Source organism: Tupaia chinensis, unplaced genomic scaffold (assembly GCF_000334495.1).
Source record: "Tupaia chinensis unplaced genomic scaffold, TupChi_1.0 Scaffold000227_1, whole genome shotgun sequence".
In the NCBI taxonomy this organism is placed as follows: domain Eukaryota; kingdom Metazoa; phylum Chordata; class Mammalia; order Scandentia; family Tupaiidae; genus Tupaia; species Tupaia belangeri.
In genome coordinates, this window is record NW_006159702.1 from 241800 (window position 1) to 252239 (window position 10440).

Consider the following 10440-nt stretch of genomic DNA (forward strand, 5'->3'; position numbering starts at 1 on the left):
CTGGGTCCAGGACGCAAACCGCGGTCGACTACGTGAGAGTCCAGCGACATAGCCATTACGCTAACTGCTGGTTCCCCCATTCCATTTTCATCCCTTTGTGTAGCAGATTCAGTGAATATTGAGGAATATGTTGACCCTTATAGTATGACACTGTTTGGCTATGGTCCCGTTGTTCATTTTTTGCCTTTTTAAAAAAATAAATATGTAATCTTTTTCTTTTTCTTCTGCTTTTCCTCTCTCTATCTCTCTCTCTCTTTTTTTCCCTCTTTCTCTGTTTTCTTATCCTTTTTATTTTACCTCATCACTTTGCTGCTCAGTCCCCATGCACTGAGTATCTAGACAGATCTAAGGGAACCGTACCCAAACTTATATATATATATATTTTAAAGAGGTTTTTGCCATAGGGCGCATGCACTCACTAAACAGACAGAGACAGAGAGAAAGCGAGAAATCACCCTCCAGGGGGGATGGCCACGCCACAATCCCTTCTCCTCCATTCTCCTCTCGGGATCTTGGGCACGCACGCACATACGCCTAGCGTGAGTTTAAGCCACTGGGCCCAGGACTCGAACCACAGTCGACTATATGAGAGTCCAGCGACATAGCCATTATGCTAATTGCTGGTTCCCCAAACTTATCTTTTTAAAAAGTACAATTCTATAGGGCATTTGCAGCCCACTTCCTCGAGAGAAAAAAAGAGAAGAAAGTGAGAGAGCACTCTCCAATGCTGGGGGGATTGTCACGCCCCAATCTCTTCTCCATTGTCCTCTTGGGATTTGGAACATGCATATACATGCACCTGGCATATTTTCCAAACCACCAGGTCCAAGACTTGAACTGTGCTGTCAGCCATGTGAGATCCAGCCACCTTAACCACCACACAACCAGCTGGCCCCTGATCTACCTTTTGCATAACTTCTAGTTCTAGTTGTTAAACATGTTGCAGTGAAAAACATGCTATACGCAAAACCCAAATATACTATTAGCACAGCTTAAAATTATGTTTTCAAATTATACAAACACATAGAAATTCAAGAAATTCTCTAAACTCTAATGGTTTATTTCATATACCCTAGTTATAAAGTACAGAGAAGAAGTTCAGCATTAATAGTGACACACATCAAGTTTTAGATAGTTATTAACCAGTGTAAATCTCAACACATCAAAATGATTTCCTGTATTTAGAGGAGAAATATTTCCTGGGTAAGTGGAAAATTGTGTGGATGGTTTCTGGAAGGCCTTCATTATAAGTAGCTTTAGAGTGAAACATTTCATTTAGAAGTCTGGACCTTCTTTTTCAGTTTGCTGTAATCCACATTCGCTGAGTAAAACTTGCATTGATCATTGGAACCCAGCTTGTTCCAGGGATCAGGGTTATTCTTTTTGTCCCAAGAGACACCTGGATTAAACACCACCAAACACATGAGATATGGTTTTGTTCCAGGACCTCCAGCTCCAATAAAGATAAACAGGACACTCAAACTCGGATGCTTCTTGGCCTGGCTTAGGATCTGGTGGAGCATGTTTACAGTGGAGGACTCTGGTCTGAAAGTAGAGAAGAACAAATCCACCAGGCAAAAGACAAAGAACTCTCCTCACAAAGGTTGTGCAGATGCCCCTGATTTCTCTAAGTTTAAAATATCCTCACTCTGGCAAGACTGCATTGAAGAATATTGACCAAAAGTGAGACCTAGAATCAAGCTCTGGCCAAAATAAGAAATACTATGAAAATCTATTTTGAATATAAAATATGTAAGTAAGCCTTTTATCCTCAAGAACTTTGAAAACCTTTGTATAAAATTTACATATAAGGACCAGCAGATGGCATAATGGTTACATCCCTGGACTCCCAGGTAGTTGACTGTGGTTCCAGTTCTGGATCTGGCAATTTAAAACTCATGCCAGGTATGTGTGCAGGATTGTCCAAGATCCTGAGAGAAGAATGGAGAAGAAATTGCAGCATGGCCATCCACTTGGGGAGTGATTTCTTGCTTTCTGTCTCTCTGTCTCTCTAGTGAGTGCACATGCCCTATAGCAAAAATCTCTCTTAAAAAATTACATAAAATTTCCTTTTGTAAAGTGTACAATTTGGTGAGTGTTATAATATTTGCAAGGTAGTGGAACTATCATGACTAACAAATTCCAGGGCATGTTCATTACCCTAAAAATAAACCTAATACCAATTGTTACTTGTTCACTATCTTTCCTCTTCGTAGTTCCTGGCAGCTACTAATATACTTTCTGCCTCTATGGATTTGCCCATTTTGGGCATATTATAAAAATTAAAATACACAATACGTGATCCTTCGTGACCAGGTTCTTTCACTTAGCATAATGTTTCCAAAGTTTAACCATATTGTGGCAAAAATATTTATACTGTGGCATCCATGCTTACCCCTTTTCATGGATGAATAACTTTCCATTGTACAGATATACCACATCTTGTTTCTCTTCAGTTGATGGACATTTGGCTTGTTTCACTTTTTGCCCGTGATGAAAAAAAGTGTTATGATTATTTGTGGTCAAGTTTCTGTGTGGCCATGTTTTCAATTCACTTGAACATATACCTACCCTTTAGAACTCTGCATCTAACATTGAAAAAATAATTCTGAGGAACTAAACTCAGGTCTCATAAATAATGTAAGATATACTCAAAAATGGTATTTCCCAAATAATGTCTGCCCATTATTATGGAAGTATGAAATTCCAGTCCATTAACAGAAAGAAAATCTTATCTTTCCACACAGAATCCAGAGGAGAATGAGACAGTTCCTTTTTTATTGCTGAACTGCATTTCTGACTGTACAAATCTCACGATATAGCTCCTGTACTCATGGGGTTCATATTGTGGTTGAGAGATTAACCAAATGCTTACAGATATGAAGCCTAGGTGGTTCATGGAATAGAGAGAATCGGAAATGCAAGTCTGCCATTTGTATGGAAACCAGGGCCAGGTGTCCACAGCTGTGTCATGGACATACTCTGAAATCTTATTTTTGCTCGCCTTCCTGAGCTGATTTCCATTATCTTCACAGGGTAGAACATAAGCAGCTTGAAACGCTTAATCTTTAACTTCAGCTCCAAAACATAAAATCATTCTTTTTTTTTTTTTGAGAGGTTTTTTGCTATAGGGCACGTGCACTTGCCAGACAGACAGAGAGACAGAGAGATAGAAAGCCAGAAATCACCCCCTGGGTGGATGGCCACACCGCAACCCCCTTTCCTCCATTCTCCTCTTGGGATCCTGGGCATGCACACACACGCGCCCGGCATGAGTTTTAAGCCACCAGGTCCGGGATGCGAACCGTGATCGACTACATGGGAGTCCAGCAACACAGCCATTATGCTAACTGCTGGTCCCAAGAAAGGCATTCTTTTCATGAAGGCCCACTTTGAAAAGTCTGGGAAAATTTCTGATTGGACCATGTCCTGGAGAAGGTAAAGAAGTACTCTAACTGGTCAATCATGTTGCTAGAACGGTAGGATATGTTACCCAATGTAGGTCAGAAGAAGTGAGCAGAGAAAAACAATAAGGAAAAGACAACCAGAGATTCTGAGAGGCATTAGGATGGGAGAAATGGGCAGGGCTAGATCACAGAGAGCTAGGTATGCCATGAAAGAAACTCGGGCTTTACTTCACTGCTCCAGGGAAGCCATTGAAAAGTTTTAAGGAGGGAAGGGTTATACGTTTTAGGGTTAATAGTCATTAAGATAGGAAGAGGTGTTAGGGGACTTTTGTAATTGTCCATAAGAGAGATAATGGAGGTTGAACAAGGTAGTAGAAATTGCAAAGGGAAAATAAATTTAAGACATGTTGGGAGAGGTGTTTGTACAGTTCAAAGATGCAATGGGTGAGCGTGAAGGAGAGAGAGGGACCAGGCACACACATGCTCTCATTTGATAGATATTAAAGTTTATCTGTGATGGCTCAACACAGCTCCAAACAATGCCAAAAAGAGCTGGATGCTGCAAACAAAAAACAAAGTAAGACATGCCCCTTAGGAACTCTCTAAGTGTGAGGAAACTAGGATAACTATATGAGAAATGCATAGTGTAAAGTCCACTATGCCAAATACACTAACTGAGATGGGAGGGAAGGATGCTCACTCCCATTTGGTTGGCTGATGAAGCCAGGCATTATAGAGCGAAGATAGTAGAGATAGAATAGGAAGAAATTCTACAGGTGGGGGTGTCTGTGGAGGGGAGGCGCACTGCATTTCAGACACAGGAAATTGCATGAGCAAAGTCATAGTAATAGGAAAACACATGACATATTTGAAAAGCATGGAGTGACTCATTTGACTGGATATCAAGAAGTTGTGAATAATGAACCAATAGGATGTGCATACAGGGAGGGTTTTTTTTTTGTTGTTTGTTTGTTTTTGCAATCTTCTATGCATAATTAAGCTATTAGTAAAAAGAGGAATGTAAGTAAAAGAGACCATTTTGGGGGGAAATGATAAGTTTCATTTGGAACTATTGCATTTGAGATAACTGTAGGATAACACAATGGAGATGCCCAGGGGGCAGTGATGAATTAACATTTGTTTTTCTTATGAGAAATGAGGACCACACATATTGCATGGAAGTGTGGAATATACATATGCATGCATTTATAATTATCGTTACTCATTCAAGAAACATTTGAGTGGCATTCATATGCACAAGAGGTTTTTTTTTGGGGGGGTTGTTTGTTTTTGCCATAGGGTACATGCACTCACCCGAGAGAGACAGAGAGAGAGAGAGAATTAGGAAATCATCTGTCTCCCCTAGGGGGCATGGCCATGCCATAATCTCTTCCCCATTTTCTTCTCTGGATTTTGGGCACATACGCACATGTGCTTGGCGTGATTTTTCATACTGCCAGGTCCAGGACTTGAACTGCAGTTGGTCATGTGGGAGTGCAATACCGTAGCCACTATTCCACCTGCTGGCCCCACACAACAGAATTTTTAAAACAGAGGAACTAAAGAAAGAAAAAAAAAAGTAAAATTTGATTAAATTTCAGTCATAAGGTTAACACATAATCTTCATAATGTCCTAGAAAATGCTAGAGATAAATAGCAAACTTGACTTTGAAATTCCTAGCACCATAGCAAAGAGGAAAGCATGGGCAGTTGTAAGATTTCTAATGGATAAGAAATATATTTGGAAGCATTCTAGACAGTGACGAGAGCTGGAGAATATGATGTATATAAGATGATCTGTATGTCACATCTGATGCTCTCCTCGTTCAAGAACACATGCCATCTTGAAGTTGGATGTGGGCCTGTGGTTGGTTCTTTCAGTGACAGATGAGTGCAGTAGTGTGTCATATCCCAAGTGAAGGATCAGAGCGCCAGCATGCAATTCTCCATTCACCTTTTCCCCTGCCCCAGTAACTGAGATTGAGAAGAATGTAGAGAAAGAAGGGAAGAAAAGAGGAAGAGAAGTGGACTGTTTGGCAATATCTGATGTAAAAGGCAAAAGAAGCTAACAAAACAGGAGTGAATAGTGAGTTACCCAGAAGGGAGAATGCAGGGGACCACAGTATCCCAAGAACTAAGATAGTGACTTTTTCAGAGGGAGAACTTTCATGAGATTAAATACTTGTCCTTAGTCACACAACTGAAAGTGATTGAACTAGAATTTGAGTCCAATTTGTAATGATACAGAGAGTCATACTCATAAATGATGGGTTATTATTCCTTCTTAGGGGGTAAAAACTACAACTCTAGCATCTTCCAGCTGTGTAACCTAGAGCAAGATCAACCTACTCTTTACTCATCTGTAAAATGGGGATAATAACTGTACCCCCACATGCCATATTATAAGGGTAAGTTTATATTGCCAACAATGCACAAAGATATATGCATGATTCTGTGCTTTGAAGACCTGGAATTTACAAATGTTGAGGCAGGAGAAAGCTAGCAAATGGAAGTGGGTAAGGGGACTGGAGCATCTGCCCATGTGGCTGGATAGAAAAACCTAGTCGGTGCAGAAATTCCCCACCTCCCCAAGGTAACGTAGACAGGAGATTAGCAATAGAAATCTAGCTAATTAAACCATATTTGACAAAGCCAGTGAGATAAATCAGGGGGCCCAGCCACATCTGATGGAGCCAATGAGATGAGAACAATCAGTGGGCCTAGCCAGTGATCACCTGACACAACCTAGATTAAAAATTATAAACCTCACAGGAGGTAACTGCCAGTGCCGTTTAAGCCATTCTTTCTCTGTCTGCTCAGGCCTGCTCCTACCTCTCAGGAGTGTACTTTCACTTTTACTTATTAAATCACCTTTCCCTTTTGCTGTTGGCGTGTTTCATTCAGTTCTTTGTCTGAAACACCCGAGGACCTGGATGTCATCACGGAAGCCATTCCACAACATATCAATATAATGTGGTGAGACATCTAGCAACAATGAGATTTATGTATTTATTTTTACCTTTTGAACCCTATGTGTCAGTAATAGGCACATTCCAGAAAAGGGAAATGGAGGCTGGGGCACTGATTCCCCAAAATCTCAAATCTCCAGACTCTACAATCCATGGAAGGCCTGAGAGCTAGACTTTGGTCAATACTTTCACTTGTGTGAGGAAGATGGAAGGAAGGCATAGTGTTTGCCAAGATCCACCTTCATAAGTACCCAAGGACAGCCTATTGGCAGGAAAGGAAAATGATCTTGTTCTTCAATTTTAGGGATACCAGTTTAATCAACAGCTTCATCATATGAAATAAAAGCAGTAATGTGACAATATAGAATTTCTAAAAATTGAGTACCTGATAATAAGAAATATTACTGTCAGGGCCAGCAAGTGTTTTGAGGTTAAGGCAGCTGGATCCCACATGGCTGACTACACGGTTTGAGTCCCAGACCAGGCAGCTTGAAAATCATGCTGGCATGTGTGCATGCATGCCCAAAATCTCAAAAGGAGAATGGAGAGTAGGGACTGTGGTGTGGTCATCCCCCTTGAGGAGTGATTCTCATTTTTTCTCCCTCTCTCGCTTTTTCTCTCTCTGGTGAGCACATGTGCCCTACAACATAACTTAAAAAACAAAAATACCCACTACTGCCTATCAAATGCAAGATGTCAGACACTGTGCTTGGGGCTCATACCATTGATTTTTGTCTAAAGCTGTGGTTTAAAAGTCACCTGGAATTCAGGGGGTGGCTTCCTCTTCCCCTAATGCATGCCACATTGCCTGGCTTCTTCTACTGGCTGCCCGCTTACTACATCTGCCTCGTTCTACTTAGGTCCCCACTTGGCCCAGAGGCTTTGGGAACTTGGGGCATTTGGTGAATTTGGGGCATTTATTTTGCACTACCTATCAAAAGAAGAGAATTCTTTCAAAGGGCCTCCCTACTCAGGTCATGTTTACTTTTTCTTTCAGACTTCCCCACTTAAGTTTCTTCCTGGAATCTGGCCTCCTTTACCCTCTGTCCAAACACAGTCCAGACACCCTTCTGTCTGACAATAGGAGCCTTTCTTTCCCCTCAACATGATTGTCTTTAGTCCAGTGTCTATGCAACTGTATTTACGGAACATCTACTACATGCCAGTCATTGTTTTAGATGTTAGACACAAAGACGAATTTGACAGGTCTGCCCTCCTAACCTCAGGGTTAAGAGCCCAGGTGATAGAGTTAGACTGACTCAAAACTGAATCCTGCTTTTAAGACGTATGATCTTGCATCCATTTTTGAAACCCTCTGAGCCTGCATTTTCTAATCTCTTAAACAGGCCAAACAATAATTTCTACCTTAAAGGGTAATTTGATATTTAGGTGAAATAGTGAAAATAAGTTCTCATCAGAGTGTCCGACGCAAGGTCAGCACTTTGTAAATGACAGTTAATAGATGTCGGAACATTTGAACTGTTGCTCTTTGCTTGGAGTTTTCCTAATCACCTAGTTAACTCACATGCATGTCAGATCCTGGTTCTAGCATCATTGCTCAGGGAAGCCCCCATCACAGACCTCATTTCACAGTCTCTGGGTGCTACCTGCCTTCATAAGAGCACCTCCATGGCTGTGGTTTTACCTCCATTCACATGTTGTTAACATATGTCTCTATTTTTTAATTATTATTATTTTATTTAACTTTATCTTGTTGATTTTGATTTGAGCAGAGAGGGACAGAGGGACAGAGTGAGAGAGAGAGAGAGAAAGTGAGAAAGCAAGCCACCAGGTCCAGTACTCGAACTGTGGTCAGCCATGTGGGAGTCCAGCGCCCTTAACCACTACGCCACCTGCCGGCCCCAACATATGTCTCTCTTACACCTTCTTTCTCCCCACTCTCTGCACTCTCTCTCTCTCTGGCTCTTCTATAAGATATATAAATAAATAAACCTTTTAAAAACATAATAATGGCTAATATTTATGTAGCCCTTACATTATGCCAAGTAGACTTTCTAGAGGAAAACTTTATATTAACTCATTTAATTTTTTAAAGGATTATTTATTTTACTTTATTTATTATTATTCAATTTAACCAGGGAGAGAGAGAGAGACAAAGGAAGAGAGAAAATAGGAAAAGAGTGAAAAGGAAAGCCGCCAGGTTCAGGACTTAAACCATGGTCGGGAGTCCAGCACCTCAACCACACCAACTGTCAGGCCCAACTCATTCAATCTTTAAGGTTTTTAATTGCCAGAGGGCACATGCGCTCACCAGAGGGGAAAAGAGAAAGAGAGGGCGAGACAAAGCACTCCCCAGTGGGGTGTAATCATGCTGCCATCCTTTCTCCTTCATTTCTTCATCCCATCAGGATTTCTGGCATGCACACAAATGTGCTCGTGTGGTTTTCAAGTCACCAAGGCCTGGATTTGAACCACAGTTGGCCATGTGGAATCCAGCTTCCTGTGCACAGGTCTTAACCACGGTGCTTTGAGTTGGCCTTCATTTCATTTTATACAACACAATAAGGCATGAACTATGCAGAGGGATTTAAGTAATCTGTCCCCAGGTTAGTGAGATGGGATCATGCTCACTTTGGAGTCTCTTTACTAGTACCTAAGTATTCTCCTCCATTACCTCTTAGATTCTGGTCTTTTGCCTCTCTCTGACCATTAGTAACCACAGACTTCACCTTTACCTCCTAGACTCTAAATGCAGTTTGATCTTCAGTGCCCATGAGAGCACTGGCAGTCATGCAGTTGACCCTGAAATATTTCTATCTTATTGCTATTCATGTTCTAGGGGAGGGAAGGCCCGAAGTTTCCTCCTTTTACTCAAAGATCCTTTTCTTTCTTGAACAGAATTGTCTCAATTGTTCACTTGTCATTCTTTGTAGAGACTCATGGAGTGGACTGATGTCTTCAAGGTCACTTAAGGTAATCCCCCACTAAATTCAATAATCTACTGAACAACATCCCAGCAAAGTGGTTTTCCAGCCTTTATTTGTATCCTACCAGCAATGGATAATTCATCAACTCCAAGATAGTGCATTCCATTATTGTCTGCTGGAAAGATGTGTTTTTTTTTTAACCAAAGTTGAAACTTAACTCTAATTTCTCCACATTGGCAGTGGTGTCTCAAGGGCAGTAGGAGCTGTCTGTCCCAGCAGGAGGGAATTTTTTTTTCACTCGAGTGTCCAGTATGCAATGTTAATAAAATAACATTAATTTTTCATGACTTTTTGTCATTATTTTACAATTCTCCACAGACAATGTACCACCTCATTGTCTACGCAGGCAAGGACATCTACCCCAGGACTCAGGGATCCTACTCCCACACTAGAGGACCACACAGTGTGTCTGCTCCCCGTTCCTCATGACAGCTCTTTTCACGTTAAGGGCGGGCTACATCCACCGCATCAAAATCTTTTTCACCTGGTCCTTCTTGATGTGCTCTCCTTACCCTGATTAGCTTTCTCTGAATAAATGGTTTCCAACTGACAAAATCTTTATCACTTACAGTGCTTTCAAGTTTTCTATCACAGAAAATCAACTCAAATAGCTTAAGCAGTAAAGTGGATTTACTGGGGCCAGCTGGCTTCAGGCGAGGCTTTGATCCAGAGGTACTTGCTGGCATTAGGGATGTGTTTCCATTTCTCTATAACTTTCTTGGCCTTTTTCTTGGTTTCATCCTCAGAATGATTTCCTTTTGGGTAACAAGATGGTGGCCAATGCTCCCAGGTGCCTTGCTTTTTATTCTCCTCTCAGGGAGAGAAGATATTTCTTCTTAAACCAAGGAACAACAACAACAAAAAAATCCTGCACCTCTTCCTGACTGGTACCTCAAAGGTCACACACCCAAACTGCCCACCTTTCCCTGTCATGACCGCAGCCAATGGGAAGGGATGGAATGGGTGTTGGGTAGTATTTAACTGCTGAGGCCATTGTAACAAAGAACTATGGACTGGATGACTTAAACAACAAAAATTGATTGTCTCCCAATTCTGGAACTGGAAGTCCAAGATTAAGGTGTTTTATAGGTTGGTTTCTTCTGAAGGCTGTAGGGA

At 41.3% G+C, this 10440-nt stretch overlaps 1 pseudogene; it reads right to left on the reverse strand.

Annotated features, from left to right (window-relative positions):
- Nucleotides 1–1275: 1275 nt before the first annotated feature.
- On the reverse strand, nucleotides 1276–1523 carry LOC106734820 (cytochrome c oxidase subunit NDUFA4 pseudogene; annotated as a pseudogene).
- Nucleotides 1524–10440: the final 8917 nt, after the last annotated feature.